At 34.8% G+C, this 27,777-nt stretch overlaps 1 non-coding gene across 1 annotated transcript; it reads right to left on the reverse strand.

Moving 5' to 3' along the window:
- Positions 1-5,460: 5,460 nt before the first annotated feature.
- On the reverse strand, positions 5,461-5,567 carry LOC112084726. Its single transcript, XR_002898387.1, has one exon. It is a non-coding gene; the product is annotated as a small nucleolar RNA R71 (small nucleolar RNA).
- Positions 5,568-27,777: the final 22,210 nt, after the last annotated feature.

Below are 27,777 nucleotides of genomic sequence, written 5' to 3' on the forward strand. Positions count from 1 at the left end.
GACCCCATTGAAGTGCCTCATTGTGTGCTCAATCTCCTTCATATTTACATCGAATGAATATCTACCCCAAGGAAACCTTTTACAAGCCTCGAGATCATCCACAATCCTCAGGAATAAAGGGTCAACAGATGGTGCTCCCTTACCGGTTTTCGTTTTCCCACTAATTATAGAGGATAAGAAGTAGACGACACACATCTTCAACCGATCAGGATTAACTAGTCCTCGCATCGACTCTAGCTTTTTCTCAACAGCAGCAAGGGAGGGGACGGTTTCCTGGAAATATCTATTCTTAAACGAAGAACTTCCTATGCTCTCATAGTCCTCTGGGTACGGGAGACAGTTTAATCCTCACAAAATGGCATGCTCTCTAAGGGAATAGAAAATTGGTACGCCATTCACCACAAACCAAGCTTCCCTATTCTTATTTGTGTTTGCTGTCCGAAGAAGAAGCAACCACATTTCCATCATCTTGTGTGTTGTGTCCTCATGCATGGCCCTATGCATATGCCAAAAGTGCTTGAACTGTGGGTGTTTTGTAAACCATAACAGCTCATGTGGTTCAAGGTCTAGGGACTCCAATTTAGCAACAGCTTTGTGGATATAACATCTTGTTCCCAGCTTTATTGAATTATGATACTGACTCGGCTCGAATAACATTCTCACGGGTGGCAATGGCTGATTCTCCTCCTCCTCAGCCTCAGCCTCAGTTCCCCCTCCACAACACTATTCTCCTCCTTCAACCATTTTCTCCTGCGACGATTCGGAATCTGAGTAAAGTTCTGGTCTAGCATATCTAAACACTCTTTCTTTGCCTAAATCCATGACTCCTATTTTGTAATTGCCAACCGAATAGAGAACATATAAATCGATTTTTGGATTCTACACAAAACCGACTTGAAATCTACAAAGTAATCTAGATAGAAATTAGAAATCAAAGGACGAAGACGAACGAACCTGATATAGCGAGGCGTTGATTTAAGTCAGGCAGCAGCAAATCACTCGTAGTTGTCCCAGAGAATACTAGGCGAAGACGACGACGAGAGGACGATTTTGAAATTAAAATTTTTTTTTTTCTCAGACTTACCACAATTTTGTCTCCAAATTTTGACCCTAAACCCGATTTCTTCGGATTCAACCCGATATGACAGACTGAGTGTGGATCTTCGTGGTTGGGTTAGTAAATATGAAACTTTAGTAAGGATCTGCCAGTATTTGACCGTTTTTTTCCCTTTTTCTTGCTTTAAAATAAATCGAAAACAAATTAAATATTATGAGGAGGAGATTTGAGAATTTCTATAATGCGGGAGGAGTACGCGAGATTATCTCTCGGTCCCAGAGTGTCTTGCATTTTTGGAGTGTTCTCAGGTCATTTGGAGACTTTTGCGAGCAATTTGGAGCTGGAATCATGGAGGAAACCTCACCAGTGTGTAGCAACTTGGACAAGTGCTTTGGAGCTAACAATATCTCTACAAGATCGCCTGAGACGGAGGACCTGGACTGCAATTCAGCCTCATGAGTCTAGTTTCCAGAACACTTAGAATCCGACGATCTGGGAGATAACGCAATCAGAAGGAATACATGTCTCGCAAGCAGATCAGAACTTATGCAATGCACCTCAAGTCCGGCAAGACAGAAGCCTTGCCGACGTCATACTGGCTCGAGCCCTTCACCAAAGTTGGAGCTGAATACGTCATCTGGTTCATAGATTTGGAAGATCAAGATTTGGACCAGCGAGCTGGGAATTATGAAGGAGTTGGTGTACGCGGTTTGCATTCATACCGAGAAGAAATACCGACCATAATTTGGTCGTTATGACCTTGATCCCTTGACGGTTTTGCTTGGATTTTGGGAGCTCAGATCCGAAGAAATGTCGAGATTCTGCACCAACCCAATTCTGCTTGGTATTGATCCCCTGAAGCTATTCTTTGTGCCACACCGAGGTGCTACACCGGGAGAAACTTGGTCGGTATTGGCTTTTAAGAATTTCTTCACACCACACCGAGGTCCTGCACCAGGCAAATGTATCTCGATATGACCTTGGTCCAGCACGTCTTTTAGGGCCTTTTTGGGCCAATACCTAGTTTGTTCTAGGTTGTCCCATCAAGATAATCCTACATATATATATATATATATGGAAATATCTGTTATAGCTAACCTTTATTCTCTTAGTTTCTTTGCCTCTTTGGGTGAAAACCTTTGTTCTTTGTTAAGAGATACCTCGTTTTTGATCAATTCAGAGTTGTTTCTTATCATCTTTTCTTCTTATCTTTGCTTCTAATCATGTTTAACATCACCTCTTGCAAAAGATTAGATATGTTAAGCTGATAACACCGTATTTTGACCACTTTTATGGATCGTTTTGAAATACTTTTTCTATGTTTTTAATTAGTTTTAAGTAATTTATCACGTTTTTCTAGTATTTGTAGTTCCAAGACTCTTTTCAGGTAACTTAAGAAAAAACTTAACAAAATGGATAGAAAACCAGATTTCAGCTCAGAGTCAAACCGTTAGACGTTCACCCCTAATTGAAGGCCTTCTCACCGTCTGATCCAGCTCAAATTTGGAGACCTTAAAGATGGAAGTATCAGCTTTCCAGCACACTTTACAGCTTGGCAATCCAACGGTTCAATCAAAAGATACGAGAAGAGCAAGATGTCCCGTAAACCAGCCGGCAAGCAACTCCACCCGCGGCCAACAGGCCATTTCCCGCGGTCAGAAGCATCCCGACCGCGGCAAACCACTCATTCCCCGCGGTCACAGCACTCCCGACCGCGGCAAGACAATTCCAAGCCCAAAAGCCCATTTTTGAAGCCCACAATGATTCCCTCATTTGGAGAAACCCTAAGTGACGTCCAGAGAGGTCTTGAGCACTATAAATACATGTCTTAGGAACCCTAATCGGGGGGATGCTATCTTTCTTATTGTTTTAGAATACTTTTAAGTTTTAGGTTTTAGGGAGAGAGAGATTTGTCTCTTGAACCCTTGTTCTTTCTTTTTTGAATTTCGGTTTCTATTCTACTTATTAATACTATGTTTTTGATTTCGTTCATTATGTCTGAGTAGTTCTATTGTTGGGATTAAGGGATTTTCGATGGGGATTTATATTTTCGATGAGGATTCCATGAGCTTTTGAGCCGAATCTTAGAACTTTTTCTTCTGAATTCGTTTTTACTGCATAAGAGTAGCGTCATGAATTACAATCTGATCTAGATGCTTGGTGACACGAAAGTGTTCATCAGGTATCAGATCTAGTTTGGGAGAGCAAAACAAACATAGGAGTGGAAACCTACCTATGGGCGATTTGTGAATGCTGACGAGTCTTAAACATAATGCATTTCTTCTCTTCCAGGGTCAGAGTGGAAACCTACTGGTCAGGGTTGAGAGAGATAGTTGTCTATGATCACGACAGTGGCGTATTCATACGTCCGTGACTCCAGTTCGAAAAGTTTAAGCTAAGATCTTATCAATTTACTCTCTAGCAATGTTTTGAATCGTTTGTACCCCTGAGAAAACTTCCCTGAACCCCAACGCCTTCTTTCCTATTGATTTACACCGTTTTTATTTCAAGCTTTAGTTCAATATTGTCTTTCCTTTTTAGTAGATTTTCATTTAAGCAATTAGAATATCCGTTTTACTCGTTTTTATTCATTTTTGTTAAGTTTAGTTATTAGGTTATTTAATTCCCGTACTTTCTTTTAAGATTTCGTTTTTTACATTTTAAACACACTACCAAACCCCCACAAAACCGTTTTGGTGCTAGACTTCCTTACTTTATACTTATTTCAAAGGCTTTTTGCAGGAAAAGATCCTCCTTCCCTGTGGATTCGATCCCTAAGTACTACAATCGATCAGCTGTGCACTTGCGGCTATTGATTTCATTTAGCTGTAAAACTTGACAATCCTCACTCACCACCACATCATAAGCATGATTAGTGAGTAGTCTTCTTTTAAGCTTCTAGGTGTGTAGATTAGGGTGCTTAGATGATGTTTAGGTTCTAGATTCTCATTTCCTTTCCTTAGTTAGCTGCTCTTAATGCCAGATTTCCTTGAGAAAGTGAAATCTGGGTTCATAGGCATTTCTCCACCCACAAGGTGTTTGATGAAATGCCTGAATGAGCTAACTTAAGGGTTTATGTTTTGAATAAGCATAAATGACATGTTAGAACTGTTTATTAATGTATAGTGATCATCATTACACTAATGATTATTGGATATGAATGCTGATTTAATTTTGTGATGATTGTCTTGAGAAAGAAATGATCTTGCTTTGAGTTCTAAGTTAATTGGATTAGAGATCATGTGATGCTTGCTATATCTTTCTGTATAAGATTCAGTCTATCTTAGCTCTTATTTTAATGCACAAAGAGGCTGTTTGGTCATATTAGGCTTAGAATTTTATGCTTGTTAATTGTTTATTCACTAATAGGAATTAGTCTTGATTAGGTAATTACCAAAAGGATTATTGTCATGAGAGTGAATCAATCTGATTTATAAGTCTAGACTAAAGAATTGCTAGTGTTGCATTATTTGCTTAGCATCATGAATTAACATTTAAAGCATCCTGATCAATGATGACATGTAGAGGTTTAGCTTTCTCTTTATTTGAATTTGAGTCTTTGTTTAGTTTCTCTTGTTTGCTTTGACTTAATTACTGCTTGTGTCTTGTTTTGTTATATGCTTTTAGATAATCTTTGTTACCAAAACATCTGCTTATTAGACTTGGATTAAGATAGTTCCATCATAGTCTTGGTGTCTAGAATCTCTCCATTTGGATTGACCCTCAAGTGCTACAACACAAGAGGTTAATTGACTTTAGGAAGCTAAAAACCTACTATCAATTTGGCGCCGTTGCCAATTGGAGAGTTTATTCTAGCATTAGACTTTGGATCTTCTTGAGATCAAGTCATTTTTATTTTGTTTTACTGATCTCCTTGAAAGTTCTGTCTTTCTTTTAGGTGCATGCAAACTAGAAGTCAAGCAAGAAGAGAAAGAGAAAGGGCTGTGCACATCGAGAGATTGGGTATGGATAAAGGGCAACAGGCTCATGGTGGTAATGAAAACCACCAGAATCAGCAAGAGCCTCCACCACCACGTCCAAGACAAGTTGTAGGAGCTGGTGATGAGGCCAATGCTCAGGGTCAGAGACATGGGATTCAAGCTCCTACACCTGAAAACGATTTTGAGATCAAGTCTGGCTTGATCAACATGGTGCAATCAAACAGGTTAAATGTCTTGGCATTAGAAGACCCATTAGATCACATTGACAACTTTGATAGAGTTTGTGATCTAACTAATATGAATGGAGTGAGTGAGGAAAGTTTCAAGGTGAGGCTATTTCCTCTTTCTCTAGGAGACAAAGCTCATCAATGGGAAAAGTCTTTACCTCAAGGATCTGTCACAACATGGGAGCAATGTAAAAGAGCATTTCTAACCAAGTTCTTCTCTTCATCAAGAACATCAAGGTTGAGAAATGAAATCTCAAGTTTCATTCAGAAGAACCATGAATCCTTTTGTGAGGCTTGGGAAAGATTTAGAGGGTATACCATGCAATGCCCTCACAATGGATTCTCAGATTCTCAGCTATTAAGTACCTTCTACAGAGGTGCTTTACCAAAGGTCAGACTCCTCTTGGACACAGCTTCAAATGGTAATTTCATGACCAAGAAAGTCAATGATGCCATGACCCTTGTGGAGAATGTAGCTCAGAGTGATGAGCTTTATAGATCAGAGTTTGACAGGAATTCAAGAGGAGCTGTGAGTGCTGAAGTGGAAAGGACAAGGAAAGACATTACGTCTCTCAATGAGAAACTAGATAAACTTCTCCTAGCTTCTCATAAGTCATTCAACTTGGTTAGAGATGTAAATCATGTGTTTCAAGACACATTTCAAGGGGAAGACATCACAGCTGAGGTAAACTTTGTAGGTGGGCAACAAGGTTACCAAAAAGGCTTTACGTACTACAAGAATCACCCCACCCAGAAATTTCACTCTCAAATAAATAACCAACAAAGTTTTGTCCCTCCCCAACATAAAAGTCTCCAACAGAACTCAGGGAATAAGGATCAAGAGGTGCAGAACATGCTCCAGCAAATCCTCCAAGGTCAAGCAAGTGCTGCCATGGACTTCAACAAGAAAATGGCAGAGATTAACAACAAGGTGGATTGCACTTATTCTGATCTTCTAACTCAGATTTCAACCTTGGCTTCCAAATTCAAGACTCTAGAGAACAACAAGGGCCACTGCAGTTCTCAAGCTCAAAGATCTTTACCAGGGACATCAGTTGCACACCCAACAGAATACCGCAATGCAATCAACTCAAATGATGAGAATCATGCTGCTGTCCAAGAAATTGAGGATTTTCTCCATGGCAATGTCTCAAGTGCAAAACGCCTGACAAAAGATGATGAGGACGCCATCATAGATGAGTTTGAGTTCCTGTTCTGTGATCTCAATGAGTACATTGAGAAACAAGGTGGGGAGGCAGTTTGTTTTGATATGAAAAAGATTGATTCTGAAATGGCTGAAGGAAAAGATCAGAGAACAGCTCAAGCAAGGACAGCTGATGGAGTCTCTAGCATTGGTTCAACAAGGGTGAAACCCAAATCTATTAAGCTAGGTAATCCAGGAAAGTTCTCCATCTCTTGCTCTCTTGGAAGTTTGAAAGTGGACAATGCTTTGTGTGATTCTGGATCAAGACTCTAAAGCATGGTGGAGAGACTAGGGATCAAGACTCTAAAGCATCACTTCATCTCAATTAACCTTTGGAGATTCATCCTCAAAGAAGCCATATGGTATCCTTGAAGATTACCCACTAAAGATGGTGAATGCATAGTTCCAATTGATTTTGTGGTAATGAAGATGAAGAAGACCAAAGAGGTTCCTCTCTTGCTTGGAACTCCTTTCCTAAACACTACAGGAGCAAGGATAGACTTTGATACTCAAAGAGTAGTGCTTACAAAGGTAGATGATGAAGCCTTTTATCCTCTTAAGCCTCCTCTTGCTGGGTTTTGTGGAGTTATATCTGAGGACATTGATGAGTTTAAAGACTATGAGATGAAGTATGTGGGGAGCATTGGAACTATAGAGGAAGCTCAACCCCTAGCAGCTGTGGAGAAGAAGAAGAAAGAATCCTTTATAAGACCTGATTTTGAGTTTGCATGGGATTTCTTTAGTGATGATGAAGCTTGTTTGGAATTTCTATCTCCTACACCACGTTAAAAAGAGATTAGTAACAACAAAGGCAAAATTTCAAGCTCCCAAGATAAGAGCCCAACAAGCACCAAACCATTCACTCTTGGGTCTTCTTCTCAAGTCTTAACTCTCACTCTATGGAAGTTTGATGGTGGAGCTGTGGACTACAAGGTTAAAGGCAATGGAAGATCAAGACCATTTGCCAAAGTCAGAGCAATCCTCACACCAGAGTTCAAGGACAAGGGATCTGATGGTGTTCAAGAGCTGATGAACAAGGACCTCATGCTTGAATTCATGGACAAGACAAGGAGCATCAAAGCTCCTCATCTCCCTTATTAAGAGAAGAATATAAAAAGTCAAACTTAGTGACTTTAAACAAAGTGCTCTTGGGAGACACCCCAAACTTATCCTTGTATATAGTTCTTACTTGCTTTCTTTTGCTGTTTTTAGGATGTTTTGATGTTTTGCCTAAGTGTGGACAGGGTCTTGAGAGGTTTAAGCGCAATCTTGTGGAGAATGGAACCAAGAAGAGCTGGGAAATCGGTTGAGGTTTGCATTCATGTCGAGGAGAATTCACTTGGTTTATTTTCTCGGTGTGACAATGTTCAAAAAGCCGAGCAAATATCAAGATGAAACACTGAGTCAAAGCAACTCGATATGAATGCAGAAGCGCCTCAAAGATTAACCGCGACGGATGGTTTAAACACAGATTTGGCCTTTGAAGTCTTCAGCATTATTGTATACAATTGAGCTACCTTTCCAATGGAGTTTGATTCAGGCCATTCGGATCATTGGTCAGAAAGTTACACTCGTTTGAACGCGAGCCTGTCTCTCAGCCGGAATTCAGACAAAACCATTGCGACTCAAAGAACCAGTCGGAAGGAGCCTTTACACTCAGAACCAATCTCGGAGCTCTTCATAAAAGTTGTATACAATTAAGTAATTGATCCAATTCAGGTGATCTAGAATCATTCTGACAAATGGTTCAGAAGATACGTCGATTCTCCAAGTCCCTAAAAGGTACCACTCTAACTTGTACATAGCATTTTGCATTTTTATTTTTCTTTCCCATTTTGCATTTTGAGTTTGATCTACACTCCTCTCTTATGCTTTTATAACACAAGGGACTGTGTTATTTAAGTGTAGGGGAGAGGTTTAGTATTACTAATGATGTTTGTTCTTGTTCTTATTTTGCATTTTGAGTCTGCATCCAAGTGCATAGAAAAAAAACAAAACAAAAAACAAAAAACACAAAATTGAAAAACAAAAAAAAAACTGAAAAATTTCACAAAAAATGTTCGTTTAGTTGCATTAACATTTTAGATTGTGTTTAGGATTGCATTTCATATAGGTTTGCATCATTTGCATGGGAGCAATGATAGATTTCTTTGAGAAAAGATCACACTAAGAGTTTAGTTCATGGTCCAAGTTGTTAGTTTTTTTATGCTTGCAAGACTTGAAACGATTTGGATTGTTGATACAAGTTTTGAATTGAACTCAGCTCTAGCAAGTGAAAACCTTAAACTTGATTTGGAAATATCTTGTGATGATTGTTTCACTACAAGAAATGTGAGTATTAATAGCATCGGAAGATAGCGTTATTGACAAATATGCTATTGTATACGGAGACAGGATTTTTTCATAGCGTTTATGATTATGAAACGCTATAATTACTATCGCGGAAAAATGGAAACTTTAAGCCGCCTAAATTTGGTGAGCGCGTGCACTTTACCATTGCAGATTAAAAAAATAAACGCTATCTTATTTGTAAAATATCTCCAAAAGTAAATAAGTTTATTTTTTTCTTCATTTCTCAAGTGACAATCTCATTGTTTCTCGTAAATGCTAAGCGGGATATAAAATTTCAAGTGCCGGCTCTTGCTAAAAAATGTCAAGCGGGAGTACAATAGAAAGATAAAAAATTTATGGTTGACAGAAATATTAAAAATATTTGTTGAAGCAAAATCTGAAATAACAAAAAAAAGGTTCTTTCTTCCTCTTCGTCACCTCTTCTCACCCTCGATCTATCTTGTTCTTCTATCAATCTCAATCTCTCAGTGTCGATCAGTCTCTCCGATCCCATATATTGATTTCTTCTGGAAAATTGTTGTTTCCTCCAAAATTCATGACGATAATCGGAAGAGGAAGACGGTGGTTTGGTTTCAACGCGAGGACTGTGGAGCGAGTCTAAAGAAGCCAGTGCGTTACCGAAGCTGTAAGTACTTAAACCATTTCTATCAATTTTGTGTGGCACAAATTGGCTTAGATTTGAGGGTTTCAGCTATTGTCTTGGCATAAGAGATTGAAGGTGTTTTATGGCTTCGAATTCCATTGAAAGTCAGTAAATTGTGAAGAATCTGAGCTTGATCTGTGCTCCAGTTATGGCGGATTCAATAGCTTCCTCTGATTCATTGTTCCAGTTATGAAAATGGTCTTGTCTCTTGATCAGGGAGTTGATATGTTTGGAAAAAAGAATTGGCTTTCATTGTTTCATGTTTGTTGTTAGATTCGTGTTTGTTGTTAGATTCATGTTTGTTGTTAGATTCATGTTTGTTGTTATTAAAGAGTTTAGCCTTATCGAGAATTGAGATTACTCTTTGATTCACTCTCTTTTTCCGTGTTTGTTTCCCACGAGTTGGTGATTAAGCCCGAACTGAAAGAAAAAGCGCTGCGAATCAGATCTTATCGGGTTAGTTTCCTTTCGATTCTTAACCGACTCGGTGTCTCAAGAATTCGTTAACGTGGTTAGTTGCTTACGGGTATCAGTTTTCTTTTGATATATTCTTTGTTTTCAAAAGCTGGTGTTGTGACTGGTCATTATGATGAAGCAGTCTAGTAAAAATGACGACTCTGATTCTTGTAGTTGTCTTGTGTATTTGGTTTGATTGGTGTTTATGGGATTGATATTGAAAACAGGACGGGAAAATTAAATCTGAAACTGTAACTGTACAAGGACCTCGTGTTCCTGTGTTTTGTCTCAATCTCAGATAGAAAAGCTAATCTAATCAGGTTTCAGTTTCTGAATATTCTTTCAGTCTCAGATACGAACAAAAGTAGCTTCAAGTAAGATCATGATTTGTTAAACCCTCTTTTTTCACAAATTCGATTGTGATTTTAGGATTGTTATATGTAATCTGATTCACAGGATGATTTTATGCAGAGTAAAGGAAAGCTGAGGAGAGAGATGAAATGTTCTCGTTGAAGAAGAAGAATTGAATTGAAATTTGAAAGTGGTATTGCAATTCAAAGCTAGGACATCATTGGATGAAGTTGAGCTTGTACTGTATAGTTTGATGGCCATTAAATCGCCAATCACCAGATCAGCAAAGTTCCTTAAGGATTTGGCTTCAAATGTATCATTGAAAATCCGAATAAGTAGTAGATCATTGATTTAGTGTCTTAATAATTCAATAAAACAAAGCTATGTTATCAATAATAATTGTTACGAATTCAATAGTAATTGTTCTTTTTTTGTCTTATCAATCTCTAAATTTGTTACTGCTGTCCAAAACTAATTAAGAAAAAAAATTATCAATGTATAACTAAGAATTATAATTTACAAAATAAAAAGAAAAAAGTCATAATCTTTAATTAGAGTATAGATGATATGATTTGGGGTTTAGGGTATAAAGATATATGATTTAGGGTCTAGAGATTTGATATGATTTTGTATATATATATATAAATTAAAAAAAACATTTTAACAAATTATTGATTTAATTTGTTACAAAACACAGATATAAGAAGTAAAAATTTGTGAATATTTGAACTAGAGTTTAAGACATAGGGTTTAGGGTTTAGGGTACAAAAGTATATAGTTTGAAATATACAATTTTAGTTATTAACAATAGACATATAATAAACATTTTTTCATTTATGGATATAGTTTTCAAAAAGTTTAGGTAATCATTTAAAAAAAATTCTAAACTCTAAATCCCAAACACAAACCCTAAACCTTAAACTTATTACCCTATAGGATAAAGGGTTTGAATATCAAATTTTAATGTTTCTAACAATATAATTATAATACACTTTTATGGATTAATAAGTTTTTGATTTAAGGTATATAATTATTTGTTCCTAAATCTTAAACTCTAAATCCAAAATTTTTAACTCTAATCCCTAAACCCTAAACTTCTAACCCTAAACTTTTAACTTCTAATACTTAATCATAAACATTGAATTTGTATAACTTATTAAAAATCAACCTCTAATATACCATAAAAACACCAACACTTACAAAAATTTAAAGTATAATCATTTTATAAATTCTAAACTCTAAAATATAAATAGAAAAGATCTGATTGGCTAATCTAAAGTGGTGAGGATCAACCCCTTTTTTATATCCACCGTTGATTAAGGTTAATCGAATGGACAAGAAACTTTTTTTTTTTTCTCTATCTCTTCTTCTTTTCCCGTGAGCTGTCTTTGTCTCTAACCTAGTTTTCCATCTTTTCCATCAGAGTAGCGGCGGAGGAGGATTCGTGTTCGACAAGCTCTTCTTCATACCTATCGAATCCAATCCGAACAGATCGGAGAACGCTCGCATAATTTTCGTTGTCTTCGTCGTCTTCTTCACCGGAGATGTTGATGACATTCTTCTGGTTATTCTGATAAGTTCCTTGGCTGCTTTGATAACGCGAAGATTATCCTCCATGAACCGGATCTCAAGGTGAGATTATTCAGTTACATAGCTTTTTTAAAGTCTGGTTTTAATGTAATACAGAGAAATCGATTGTCTCTTCTTCTCCATCTTTTTCGTTTTCCTCCTCGTCAGTTCTCAGATTTCCGCGAGAAATCACCAGTGTTTCTTCGGTTTTATTCTCCAATATTGATTTTTTTGAAAACATTAGTGGAGATTCCTTTAAATTTAAGTGAGCAAACATCTTTGATATCGAGAATTTCTAAAGTTTGAAGCTTGAACTGTTATGTTTGCGTCACTTTGACAGAATCATTTGGATGTTAACAGATTAATTCAGCTTAGTTTATGTTAATATATAAGGAGATGCCTTTCTCCACTCTATATCTTCAATCAGTAATCTAGTTTGTTCCAAGTAATCATCAAATTGATCGACTAATGATGTGGTTTTGTGCATACTTCAAATAGGTACTTGACATGGACAGGAATGACTACTACGGTGGAGAGTCAACATTGCTTAATCTCAATCAGGTCAGTTTCTCCCTGATGTTTCTATTAAGATTTCTTTTCTTTTTTTTGTGTGTGGTAATTTTTATCATTAGCTTGCGTTATTGATGTTGCTTTTTGTTTTACAGCTGTGGAACAAGTTTAGGGGAGAAGAAAAGGCTCCTGCTCATTTAGGCTATAGCAGAGACTACAATGTTGACATGATGCCTAAGGTATGATATTAGTTCAGTCTCCAGCTAATGCTCTCTTTTCTAGCTTAATTTTACAAATACGAGTTACTAATACTGTTATCTCTCGATGTGGTGGACCAGTTTATGATGGCAAATGCAAAGCTTTTTTATTTTACAGGGAAAGAGGTTGGATTTTTGTCACAAACAGCTCGACAAAGTCAAGGAAACAATATGGCAAAAAAGTTTGAATTTCTTGGCCTGAATGTGTAAACGAGGTTTCTCACGCTCCTTTCGTCGAAGATCATGGAACCAGCAAGACAAAAGTTTCATAATTCACAAGCTTAGATGCAGAAATTGTATCAAATTATCTTTTAATTATGTATTTTTATTCTGTAATATGATATTTTGTATCTTGGTTTCATATAATATAATAAATTATGGAAATTTTTTTATAATACCAATTTAATTATATTTATAAATAATTAATAAAACAATTATTTAAATATATTTTTGGATCATTATAAAATAATTTAATAATACAAAAATATATGCTATTGTTGTAAAACAGTTGGTATAGATACAACCAAATCATAACAATTATTACACGCTATTATAAATAATAATAATAGCAGCGCAATTAACGATATTGTCGTTTAATTAACTATAGCATCCGTCAAGTCCGCTATCTAAAGTGTCTGACCTACGATGACGGGCGCTGTCAGAGCGTTTAAGGAAACGCTATGTTATGTGATAGATAGCGTTGAACGGCCGCTATTAATACCCACATTTCTTGTAGTGTTTGAATGAGCTTGTGGGTACTTATACATATTTAAGCTATATACCCATTTTTACCACTCTTTTCCCTAGCTCAAATAGCTGATTTCATACTTTGGATCAGTTTCCACACCCTGAACCAACCTTCCTTCAAGCCAAATGTTTGTGAGTTTTGAGAGGCCACCTTGGATCAAACTTAATAGAAAGTGTTAGGTTTAGAGCGACAAGGGTAAGCCTCATGATGTTTAGTTCCATCCTCAAGGAACTAAGAGGTCTTGGCGAGAATTAAGTGTGTGGTTTGTTGGTGAGAGCTTAAAGGAGAGATGTGTGGAAAGTGGAAAGTGATGAGAGCTAGGGGATAGAAAAGGAAAGAAAATGGATTGGGGTCTAGTGTTTAAAGAAAGGAAAGCTCTGGTGTTTTAAAAAGGAAAAGTCCAGCCTCTAAGTGAAAAGAATGAAAGAAAGGAGTCCAAAAGGCTCAAGTGTCTAAAGAGATAAGAAAAGAAGCTGGAAAGTGATAAGTGAAAGTTTATATTTAGACCCCAATGCCAGTGTTTGTAAATGAAAAGTGAATCCCCTAGTGAGAAAAAAAAAATGAGTGAGAAGAGAAGTGTGAGGTTCATGAGAAGGTGGGTTTAAGTGTGAAACTTTGGGTTAGAGGCATTTTAGGTAGTGGGGTGAGATGAGTTCTTGCCCTTGTATGCATCAGTTGCTTTTTACCTTTAGCCTTCTGCCAAAGTTTGATCAGTCAAAGAGAGATCCCCTGCTGCATTGAACCTGCTTACGCATTGAATGAGATCATTTTTAGTCTCATAACCTCACCCTTAGCCAAACTTTGCTCGTTTGAACATGCATCACTTGATTCACATGATAAAGAGCTTAATGAATGTTAAAGGGCTGAGGAATAAGAATGCTTGTGGAGATCATTGTTTGAATTTGATGCATCAAAGTAAAGTCTTGCATTGCATTTGAGAATTAGCAACTTGGACTCTGAATTTGAATGATTTTTGTGGTTACCTCTCTCTTCCCATAGGAAATGTAAACTCCCAGACTCACAACCTTTCTCTCATTTGTTCTTTTTGCTTGAGGACAAGCAAATGATAAGTGTGGAGGAGTTGATATATTCATATCTTGTCATGTTTAGGATTGCATTTTTGTCCAAATATTGAGTCTCATGCATACATTTAGCTAGTTTTGTTAGAGTTTGTCTTTGGTTCTAGTTTTGTTTAGGAATTGCATTAGGTCCCAGAGTGTCTTGCATTTTTGAAGTGTTCTCAGGTCCTTTAGAGACTTTTGGGAGCAACTTGGTGCTGGGATCATGGAGGAACCCTCACCAGTGTGTAGCAACTTGGACAAGTGCTTTGGAGCTAACGATACCTCTAAAAGATTGCCTGAGACGGAGAACCTGGACTGCGATTCAGCCTCCAGCGTCTTCATAAATAATCTAGAGAGATGAGTCTAGTTTCCGGAACACTTAGAATCAGAGGATTTAGAACTATGATCTGGGAGATATCGCAATCAGAAGGAATCCATGCCTCACAAGCCGATCAAGACTTATGCGATGCGCCTCAAAGATCCGGCGAAACGGAAGCCTTGACGACATCAGATGGGCTCAAGCACTTCACAAAAGTTGGAGCTTAATAGGTCATCTGGTTCATGGTGTTGGATTATCAAGGTTTGGACTAGCGAACTGGGAGTTATGAAGGATTTGGTGCAAACGGTTTGCATTCATACCGAGAAGAAATACCGACCATAATTCGGTCGATATGACCGTGATCCCTTGACGGTTTTGCTTGGATTTTGGGAGCTGAGATCCAAAGAAATTTCAAGATGCTGCACCAACCCAATTCTGCTCGGTATTGATTCCCTGAAGCTATTCTTTGTGCCACACCGAGGTGCTACACTGGGAGAAACTTAGTCGGTATTGGCTTTTAAGAATTTCTTCACACCACACCGAAGTCCTGCACCAGGAAAATGTATCTTGATATGACCTTGGTCCAGCACGTTTTTTAGGGCCTTTTTGGGCCAATATCTAGTTTGTTCTGGGTTGACCCATCAAGAAAACCCTACCTATATATATATATGTGTGTGTTTTAGGAAATATCTGTTAGAGCTAAGCTTTATTCTCTTAGTTTCTTTGTCTCTTTGGGTGAAAACCTTTGTTCTTTGTTAAGAGATACCTCGTTTTTTGATCAATTCAGAGTTGTTTTTTTATCATCTTTTCTTCTTATCTTTGCTTCTAATCATGTTTAACATCACCTCTTGCAAAAGATTAGGTGTGTTAAGAATGATTAGTGAGCAGTCTTCTTTTAAGCTTCTAGGTGTGTAGATTAGGGTTCTTAGATGTTTGATTTATGATGTTTGGGTTTTAGATTTTCATTTTCTTTCCTTAGTTAGCTGCTCTTAATGCCAGATTTTCTTTAGAAAGTGAAATCTGGGTTCATAGGCATTTCTCCACCCATAAGGTGTTTGATGAAATGCCTGAATGAGCTAACTTAAGGGTTTATGTTTTGAATGCCATAGGAATGTTTGTTTGAAGCAAAAATGACATGTTAGAACTGTCTATTAATCCATATTGATCATCATTACACTAATGAGAATTGGATTTGAATGCTGATTAGTATTGTGATCATTGTCTTAAGTTCTTAGTTGATTGGATTTAGAGATCATGTGATGCTTGCTATGTCTTTCTGTATAAGATTCAGTCTATCTTAGCTCTTATTTTGATGCACAAAGAGGCTGTTTGGTCATATTAGGCTTGAAATTTTATGCTTGTTAATTGCTAATTCACTAATAGAAATTAGTCTTGATTATGTAATTAACAAAAGGATTATTGTCATGAGAGTGAATCAATCTGATTTAGAAGTCTAGACTAAATAATTGCAAGTGTTGCATTGTTTACTTAGCATCATGAAATAACATTTAAAGCATCCTGATCAATGATCACATCTAGAGGTTTAGTTTTCTCTTTATTTGAATTTGAGTCTTTGTTTAGTTTCTCTTGTTTGCTTTGTCTTAATTACTGCTTGTGTCTTGTTTTGTTATATGCTGTTAGATAATCTTGGTTACCAAAACATCTGCTTATTATACTTGGATTAAGATAGTTCCACATAGTCTTGGTGTCTAGAATCTCTCCATTTGGATTGACCCTCAAGTGCTACAACACAAGAGGTTAATTGACCTTAGTAGGCTAAAAATCTACTATCAAGATCATTACTCCAAGCGATTGGGAATATGATCTTAATGAAAGTCTAAGTTTTCCAGAAAATCTAAAAGATCTCTCTTGTTTCAATGTGTCTTTCAATTACTGGGACTCTTGTCAGACTTGATACAATTCATTTTTAATCCAATCTCCAAAACACAAACAAGTCTTTTCAAATCTTCATAACAAACTTCATTCCATCAGAAATGAAAAGAAATTTCCCCCAGTAGCCCTTTTTCACTCTAAATTTTATTTTCCTTGGGTTTTTCTTGGACTCTCGAGTATTCCCCTGATCCAATTCCAATCATTAGAAGAAAGTTCAGGGTAAAATGGTGGGATAAATTCAAAATTACCTCAAACCTTTATCTGTCCAACATTCAAGAATGGATAAAGATCCAAAATTCTAACTCCTCTGTCGCCCTTACCCAAACACCAAACCAAAACCAAACACCGGAAACAACCTTTTTCTTGGCCCAAATATCCAAAATGTTCTCGATGCTAGCAGGAGCTAAATCTGAAGAATAAATTAAGGCAATGTCCTTACAATTCATGCCTTCAATCTCAGACGTGACACCACTTCGATATTGGAGACAAAATTTTGTGAAGTGGAGACAAGCTTTTGTGAGTGGACTTATTCAGTCTCTACCGATGTTTTATGTTTTATTATTATTTTTATCATTTGAACTCTTGTAAAACTTCTATATAAAGGAGTGTGTGTTTAGTTGTAATCTCCAAGTTCTCATTCTCTATTTTCATCTCTCTTTTTATTTTCTTTTTCTACCATATTCTCTGAGTCATGTAATCTTCTTACATTATTACGATCTTCAATAGTAAGTTTTTCAAATATGTACTATGGCTGGTTTAACCACTTTTAAGTTTTTGTAATAAAAAGTATTTTTATCTTGTTTATATTATAACTTTTTTATTATAAATTATGTTTATATTTATATTTAAATTTATATTTAAGTGGCTGGTTTATATATATATATATATGAGTTATGAAACACCAATAAAAGTGGTTCACAAGAAAGCACAACACAGGGGAAGCTCTGAGAAATGTTAATGCTGATTTGTAGGGTTCTCGGAATGTTATTCTATTTTTCTGTCCATCGTTAATGAAGATAAATGTGTCATATGGGAGTGAAAGGATGAGGAAACAAAATAAGAAGATATCATTTGGTGTGGTTAGAGATGGTGGAAAAGTGGTTCTTGAAACAGGATTGACAACAATTGCAATTTCAATTCTATCTACAGTTGCAAGCTTCTTTTATCAATTTCTACTGAAGAACCCATGGCATATCCATGAAAGCAATTGCAATAGCACCATCAACAGAGAGAGTTTCATTACTCACATCACCAATTCACAACTATATTCTAAGGCTTGGTTCCACAACATAATAATGGATTAATGTTGAAGTATATTATCGATCTCATACAATGTGACCAGAATCCAGCTCCGGGATGACTATATGTGGTCTTATGATAAGAAGTAAGAAGCATACAAGGAATAGAATAACTGTATATTCATTCATTCTTCTTGAACGTGTTACATATATACTTGAAAGAGAGAATCTATATTCATAAAATAACCAAATCACAAATGAATACAATACAAACTGAATAAGATCCTAGTTATCTCAATTATTCCACAATCATTGTGATATAGCATTTATGCTAATATCTTGGACGAGAAACATATTTGAACATCAACGCCATCTTAAAATCCAGCCATGAATCATAAAGATTTTCTCAAAATAGTAACTCTCCTTGGGAAACATGAAACTCAGCAACACCACACACCAAACATGAAACTTAGCAAATGGTAACTCTCCTTAGGAAATTTCTCTAATATCATTTCAGATTCTCTCAAGGTTGAGATTGAGAGAGAAACAGAATTGTCAAATACCTTCATTAGATTGAAAAGAAGAACACATTTTTTCTTAATTACAAGACCCTAGACCATAAACCAAACCAAATATTAAATCATCATAAACCACTAAACCAGTACATATACTGTAATAGCAAAAGACATTAAAAAAAAAAAAAAGCAGAGGCGAGAAAACAATTCCTCGTCAAAACAGAGCCACTTTCGCGAAAAACACAGGGTCACCGATTCGAAGGAGCAAACCACCTCTGAAGTAATATCGTGAATGCGAAAATTTAAAGGAAACCATATGTTTTTCGTGAAAAGTAAAAGGAAAATTAAACAAAAGCATCGAGAGTTTGACAAAGAAATCATATTAGAAAAGGAAAAAGAGTTTTTTTTTTCTTTTTCTCCGAAGCGGAGGAGGAAGATTGTCTATATTAAAAGAGTACTGCGCGATGATAACTGGAAAATTCTAATTCTTATTTGACAATTAACAATGACGAAGATGTCTGAGCTTTCGCAGGATTTGATAGAGGAGATACCAGGGTTCCGATATATCTCTAAGAACGATGAGCTCTATTTGTTTGCTCATTTGTCATTTGGATTTGGATGATTTAAATAGCTCTATTTGTTTGCTCATTTGTCATTTGGATTTGGATGATCCATTTAAATGATATATCTGAATAAGTCATTTGAATGATGAAAATGACAAATAAGAAAACAAATATTTTTCTATTCTAAGCAAATGACAAATGAGCATATTGAGTTATTCATTTGAATGTTACATCTCAATTAACCTTTGTTTGTTTGGTCATTTTAATTTTAAGATATACTAGATTCTAACAAGTGATTTTTGTTGGTTAAAATGAAAAATAAATCATAAGTTATATCCAATTAATGTTTAGTTCAGTGTATATTTAAAGTTGAATGTTATAGATAGAATGATATGTGGAGTTTAAACATTAATACGTGTGATATTTATGATATGAAGATGTAAATTTTAAGTATAGGTGAGCCATCCAGTGGGCAAATTAAAATGTAAATTTGCTAAGTGTATATATAGTATAGAAAGCAAAATTATTGATGGTTTTACAGATTTTAAATAATCAAAGCCCATCAATTTGTATTACAATCATTAATCATTTGGTATATTATCTTGAAAGCTCAGCATTTTATAATTTATATATAGCAAACTAATTGAATGGCCCATGAACCAAAAACGCACCAAATATAAATGCAAATTTATTTAGCCCATAGATAAAAAACGAAACAGTTTCAGAACAAAGTTAAAATTATGTCAAATGAAGAAATATTGGTACATATTATAAAACACTTAATTATCACAAACTGAACCTAAATCCATCTCCTAGTTAAACCTACAAAACATATATATAAGGAGACTTGTTAATAAAAATAAAAGTAAAGTGATTTATACTATAACATGAAAAAAGATGATGGAGATTTATTAATTCGGATAAAACCCAAATGTATACTTCAATAGACAATTCATAAATATATATATATATATATATATCATAACATAATAATGTAAATAACCTCTCACCTATTTCTGAAGTCGACAACCTCTTGTATTGGAGGATCAATCAAAAACCGAGAACAACCTGTAAGAGATTTAACATACATTCTTCCATTGTTTTGACCTGCATAATTTAACATATTTTTATAAGTCACGTGTGAATATTTAACCTAATTCATATAAACAGACACATTGTTTTAAGTGTTCACTTATAATAACACTTACCTTCCTTAATAACCCAAAATCAGAGAACATATACTAAACCATAATATCCTTTATGCCTCCATTGATCATAAAACTCTTGAGCAGTCTCACCAAAAGCAAAACATGTAATAATACATGCTCTATATCATGAACATTATGAATAAGTTAGTAAAATATACAATATAATAAATAATTAATTATATATATATAATTAAAAATAAATAAATTTTACTCTTTGTCCACGATGTCAAAACTTAATGTATCCTCTCTAGCCTAAGTCAAGATATTTCCAACGGCAGAAATAGTTCTAACTAATTCTATATTAAGACAAATAAACATGAAAATTTGGAAATTGAAGACAATAAGGAAATGTTCATAATATATATTGTTACCCGTCAAAACATTCGGGTCAGTCTTCTTCCGCAGAATATCAAAAATTCTGGCTGCATCCAAAAAATAGCGATTTGTCTTTGGCTGGATATCAAATATAATTGACCCATTCTTGAGTCTAATATAGTACTTATGGCGAGTTAGCCTTAGATCTCCTACATCTAGACACACTTTGAAACCCATAAACAATTTCCACTCCCCTTCTCGTACTCTATCTTCTAGAAAACGCACGTCTTGCGGCCAAATAAGAACAGAAATTTTCACACCCTAACAATACAGACAATTGTATACGATCAAATAAGCAAATCAAATTTTTAACTAAACCCTAAACAATTAAAACTTTTTCATCACCGATTTGATAGGAATTAACATGTAAGAAGAATCTTGATAAAAATTTAATAAAAAATGATAAATTTACATTCTGCAATTGTACCTTATGATCCATGAGTATCATATGAATACTCTCTCCACCATCTGAAGGTCGCCTCCAAATACTCAAAATCTTTGCATCAATAGCCCAACATTAACCAACGTCACGTAAATCTTCCATCTCATCTCTATGGATTCTTGGATAATCCATAATTTTAGACAATTATCGATTAGAACGAGTGGATGATTTTTTACTTCTGATAGAGATATTCTTATAAAGCGAAATAGACGATGTACTTTAACTGCCAAGGCGTTGTGGGGAAGGGTGTGGAAGATATAAAGGTAAACCTAATTTATATTTTGAAACTCGTTTTAAAAAAAAAAATTAGTGAATTAAAGTGTGTAAATAAATGAGACTTATTTATTTCTAGATGATTTAAATTCAATAATATTAATAACTAACTAAGTAAAATGATAAAATTAAATATCAAATAAACGAAGTCTACAAAAATACATAAAGACAATTGTTACACGATAAACCCTAAATAAAATGGTCGTTATTTAAATTCATTACATAAATAGTAATAGGAGGACATATCTCCTTAGACAATAGATGCTTGAATATAGTTGCTTTTACTCGAGCATCATCTTACTTCCCTGGTTTGATATTGGATTCTTTACTGGCCAGAAAGAACCTGTTTAATAAGTTTTATATCAGCAAACACAAAAAATTGTACTTTAATCTTACAACTTCACTCAAATTCTTACATGTAAGCAAACTCTTGAACTTCAGTAATCTTTGGGTCGAAAAAAAATCGAGACTGACCTCCTCCATTTCTAACAATATGTTCACCTACAAAGTAAAATATAAAACTAAATATTGACACAGTAATATAATTTTGTATAATTTCAGAAACAAAAACAAATTTAATTTACATGTGGTTACTAACCTTTATAGACCCCAAGTCTCCACTCAGTTAATAGAACAAAAACACAATCAGACTTTCTCTATTTCCACATATTATCGAAACAACTTGCAAATTTATCAAATGCAAAACACTTGATAAGGACGTCCCTATGTATACAGGTAACAAACAAACTATGAATACTTAAAAATAAAACAATCTTAAAAAATAAAAAGATACTTACTCGAGATCTCTTATATGAAATTCTAAACATTTTGTTGGATGGATTCTTGAAGTGGACTCAATTTCATTGTCCACTGAAATTTCACCAACATAATCGATCACACCAACCAAATCTATAAAAAAAAACCGATTATGAGACATAACGAATAATGGACTAAATATTAGAGAAAACAGTCATTGTAAGTATCTTAAACAGGAAAGTAAATATTACCAATAGGAAACGCATGATCGACTTTCCTCTTCACAATATCTTCAAATTTGATTAAGTTCAAGAAAGCCGATGTAGATATCGCTTCTGGTAGTTTGTAAAGCATGGTATTTGCCGTAAGAATAATATTGTAATTATGAGTAGTTGGGCGCTCGTTCCAATTGTTCCAGTCAGTAGAATTCACAATAAAATTACGAAACTCAAACCAATCTCCTTCGTGACATTCTTTTCGAAAATATTCATGGATCCAGTTATAAGCAGCAGCATGAATTTTGCATTCCTAAAAATGATATATTTAAAGAAACAATTTGTAACTGTTATGAATAAAAATTTAATAAATACTAAAAAGCTGATATAACAGAAATCTAATATTATTTACCTCTTCATGGCAAAAGATGAATTCCACACAATCCCGACCACGACTGTCTTTCTCAATCCACTTCTTGTAAATCACAACACGTATCGCAGAGTTATCTTGCCATGATGTGAGTTGACTAACCAAGTCATAGTAAGACATTGTTAGAGAACTTAAATCGTTGAGATTTTATTTTTTTCTAACAAAATATCTTAGAATGCAGGATTGATTATCAGTTATGAAGACGAGTTCTATATAGAAGACAAAAAAATAGAATTTTCGTCAACAGTAAAAGGTGCACTACTTCATAATAAATTTCGAACCGGTTCAATTTCTTACTAAATAAATACTGTAATTATTAAACATATCGGTGCAGTTAAGAACATTAATATAAAATGAATGCACTACTATATTTTTATGTCTTAATTCATGTCAATATATATTCTACATTTTATATAAGCAAATTGTCAGAATAATATAAAATTCTTTTAAATATATTATCTACCAAAAATATGAACAACTGAATATACTATATTAAAGTAATGTGATTACTTAACAATTATTTTGCTACATTTTTGATTTGATATATCATGTAATATGGATAATATAAGTGCGATAAGTAAATAACCTTTGGTAAATCATGATGGTTAGTTTCTAAAATAGCATATATGGAATATTAATTAATGTGCATGCAACCAAAAAATTTATTGATGTGATAATTCATTTACATGAAATAAAATCTGCTTGCTGTAGGATATAGGTCTGACACATAAAGATGGTAGGTTTGAGTGTATGCACTAAAGTAAATAGACAGTATGTTTCTTTTAGATGCAATCGAGGTTGCTATATAGCTGTATTTTGCGCATGGATTGATTATTAATTTTTGAGGTTTTCAAAATAATATCTTGTTAGCTGAATGTTTTATCTCTTTCAACTATTTTCCAATCAAGAATATCGATTTTAAACCATAATAGATGAATATAGTTTTTCAAAAGTCAAGTATAATTATATATAAGACAATTGATTCAACACAATCTTTATGGTACACTTATGGTACTGTTATTCGCTAGTTGTAAAGCCTAAAACATTAAATAAAATAGTTTTTTATAACTATAATGTAACATAACTAAACCTTTGTGTCAAACAACTGTACCATAAGTGTACCTTACAGAATTCACTGTCTGAACTACTTACAATCCAATCTAATCGAGACTGATTTATCTCATACACGTCATCGTAAAGTACCAGTTCGATATATATAAAGGTAAACATTGGTCTGTATATACTCGATCGAAATAAATACGAACATAAAAAGTTACAAATACAAATGGTCATTATACCAAAATATAAACTTCTATCTAGTTTCTATCATAAATGGGCCATATCAAACATAATACTTCTACATAAAAACCCAAAACAATTAACCAAATGACACTGTATTTCAAAAAACAAATAATACTTCAATGGGTTCGACATATATTGTTCAATTAAAAAATATAACAACGTCAAATGATAAACAACACCGAGCCGAATCATATAATAACCATAGGAATACAGTGACGCATTCACCCCTACATAAAACATAAAAACAAAAAGTTTTAAATAATGAATGCTTTATATTATTAACGGAACGAAGACGAAAATGAAAATGAAAAACATACCTTTTTAATCATCACGATCATTTCCTAAATTCCGGAATACTTCTTTGAAGACAACACATCGTTTGTCTTTGTGGATTACCATCTCTATCTACTATCAGTATTTTCAAGCATTTCTTCGATGTTACCCGAGATATTGCAACATATAGCTGCCCATGAGAAAACACATGACGAGGTAAATACAAACCTACTTCTGATAACGACTGTTCCTGACTTTTGTTGATGGTTATAGCGAATGCAACTGCCAACGGTAACTGTCTACGTCTTAATTTAAAAGGCAATCTTGCATCAGATGGAGTGATCAGCAATCGTGGAATAATAACTTTGTCTCCAGCTTTATCTCCGGTAATAATTCTTGCTTCTATCATGAAATCCGCCATTTGTGTAATCTGAAGTCTCGTTCCATTCATCAATCCCGCTTTAGGATCAATATTCCTGAGCATCATCATAGCACCCTATTTTCAATGTAATACAATGATTGGGAAGTCCAGCAACTTTTATACTGTTTAAAAACTCAGGAGTAAAAGCAGGATTTTGCAATGCTCAGGAGTCAGCAGGATCTATAGTATCAGAACTCGGATATACTTTTGACCCTCCTGTGTTAATTAGTTCAAGATATTGATATAAGTAAGAATAAAATTCCAAAAACAAACCACAAAACACAATCATATAAGATGAACATATTATACTTACCAGTCATCTTCAACAACATATGTTCATTTATATTGTTCACATCTTCATTGGTTGGACAAAGTATTGCTCTTTCTTGCCAAAATTTGGCCTCTTTTTCCTCCTGAAATGATGTTTGTTCTCCGTAAATTTGTGTACATATTTCTTCGATTGAATCATGTACGTTCGTTATAAGGAACTCCTCAGGAATATCAATCATTGCTTCACCGTCATTTGGCTTAGCGATTTTACCTACGCCAACATCTAAAATCCATTCAGAAAATTCCTTTAATTCATTTGTTTGCTCAACACTCAAGTCACTTGCCAGTAACCTCATGTTTTTCGTTAGCTTCATAACTTTGCAATAATCCCAGATATAGGATGTATTCAATGCAGCATTAGCAACATCTCCCCTTGAAGCACCATGCATGACAGGTAGAATCTGCGTGAAATCTCACCCAAATACAACAACTTTCCCACCGAAAACACCTCCTTCTTCATTCTGCATGATGTCAGATGAACTTTTATCTAACGATTCAAAGCAGTATTCACTCATCATAGGTGGTTCATCCCAAATGATAAGAGATGCTTCTTCTATCAAATTTGCAACTTCTGAACCACGTTTCATCGAACATGTAGTATATTTATCTGGGTTAATAGGTATACCAAACCGCGAAAGAACTGCCCGACCTCTTTGTTACAACAAAGATGCGATTCCACTTGATGCAACATTTAGCACAATATCACCCTTACATCTTATTGCAGCAGACAAAAGAGACCAAAGGAAAGTTTTGCCATTACCTCCAAATCCATATACAAAAAAAAAATGCCTCCTTTTTTGTTCTCAACTGCTTCAATAATCTCATCATAAATCTTCATTTGCTCAGTGGTAAGCTTCACAATGTCTCTATCATGCATTTCTTTTAATGCCTGTCTATCATAATTTTTTTTCATCAAGTATTAAGACATTATCGTTGTTAAGCCCATCTTTTGGAGGCTTAGGCATTGATGTATAGAATTGCAACGAACTATTGTGAAATTTCAAGATCTTTTCAATCTCCAAAAGGGAAAACTTTTTATTATCAGCATCGTCCAATATAAGACCTGCAAAACGTGTAAATTATATGTATATTGAGTTTACTAATCAGTAACAAATTAAACACCGCATTACGGTTTAAAAAATACCGTTAAAGATGCAATAAAATAAATAAGAAAACGGTAGGGAATTTATCAAACATGGCCGATTACAATGCTGTCGCCGCATGTATCAATATCTTCTGAAAAAACTTCCCAGGTTTGTTCCCAAACATATTCATCCCGAGACAAACTACCAGATATAAGCATTATAACAAATAGTCGTCTTAAAAATGACCCGGTAGTAGTAAAACTCATTCTAATAATATCAGTAATATACTCCTGGTAATCTTCTAGCAACCCTCTAGCATAACATGCTTCCTTGAAAGAAGGGTATACCACATCACTGTAGGATTTGATGTCATCAAATGATTCTGGACCCCTGACAACATTAAGAAGAATCCTCAAAAAATAAGCTTCTTCTAGTTTACGTGTAACATAAGTAATCCTTCCAATAGCAAAACCTCTTTTCTTGGTTTAAACATCCAAACTGATTTATCCCACGTATAGTAAACAGAGATTTCTCCATACGTGAGTGTTTTACATTTACCACCTTTTTTGTTCAACTCAAACCAAGCCGTCATATTTGTGTTCTTTACAACTTCCCTATGGATAACCGTTTCTACCATCTCATCGCCCTTGAAATATACCAATTGTTTGCCTGGTAAGTGAAATGAAAGGTGTTCCACGGGGGTTGTATGATTGTGGATTGGATTTTTTAAGATTCGCCATGCAGATTCACACGCAGATACATATATGTATAAAAAAATAGTATGTTAGAAGTAAACAACTAAAATATTAAATTAAATATATAGTTTTTATTCTGACAGTCGTTCAAATATAAGTGTTGACAACGAACCTGCACTCGAAGAAGCTTTTAATCTCATTTTTCTTCTTTGCTTGACATTCATGTGTGGAATCACAATGAATGTTATCTCCTCCATCAGCTTTCACATTCTGTGCTTGCGAAGGCTCAATCACAAACGTAACACGATCAAACTCTTTATTTATATACTTAAATAAGTATTTAATGGAAGAAACTTGGTTGCACCACTTAACATTGATATGAGCTCGATAACGAAGAGACAACTTCTTGTTATAGAGTATCACAAATCTGTTATCACATTTGTATCCATTTTTGTCAACATAATCCTTGAGCTGTGACCTCCTCCTATACAAAGGAAAACCTTCTTTATTAATAGTTGTCGTCTCAACATGCTGTTTAGGATACATTTGTGTACAAATCCCTTGAGACATGCATGGTGATCTTGGATTAAGATCACCGCATGGACCATGAATCATCATTTCTGAAACAATTCCATAGAGCTCTGACTCTTCATATCTGTCGGGTATCTCGGCTGATATAACATTGTCGATTTTTTCAGGAGGAATTTTTGAATTTGGATCTAAAAACAATAGAATATGTGCATGCGGTAGACCCCTCTTCTGAAACTCTATGGTGTACATGGCTGAAATTACGAAAATATATATCAATTAATAAACTGTATAATATTGATATTACAAATGTCAATATTAAAGAATGCTGAAGTTACTAACCAGAAACAACTTTTCCTATACCGAGTCTGTTATCAGCAAAATCCATCATCATAGAATCTAGCTTCATTTTGAACACCCGATAAGTTATATCTGGTCTATGATCAAAACTGAGTTTCTGCTCGTTCACATACCTTGTGATTTCTGGCCACTTTGAATTACATGTAAAGGTGATGAAAAGATCAGGGTACTCAAAATGTT

The sequence above is a fragment of the Eutrema salsugineum genome, unplaced genomic scaffold (genome assembly GCF_000478725.1).
Source record: "Eutrema salsugineum unplaced genomic scaffold, Eutsalg1_0 scaffold_4, whole genome shotgun sequence".
Lineage (NCBI taxonomy): Eukaryota > Viridiplantae > Streptophyta > Magnoliopsida > Brassicales > Brassicaceae > Eutrema > Eutrema salsugineum.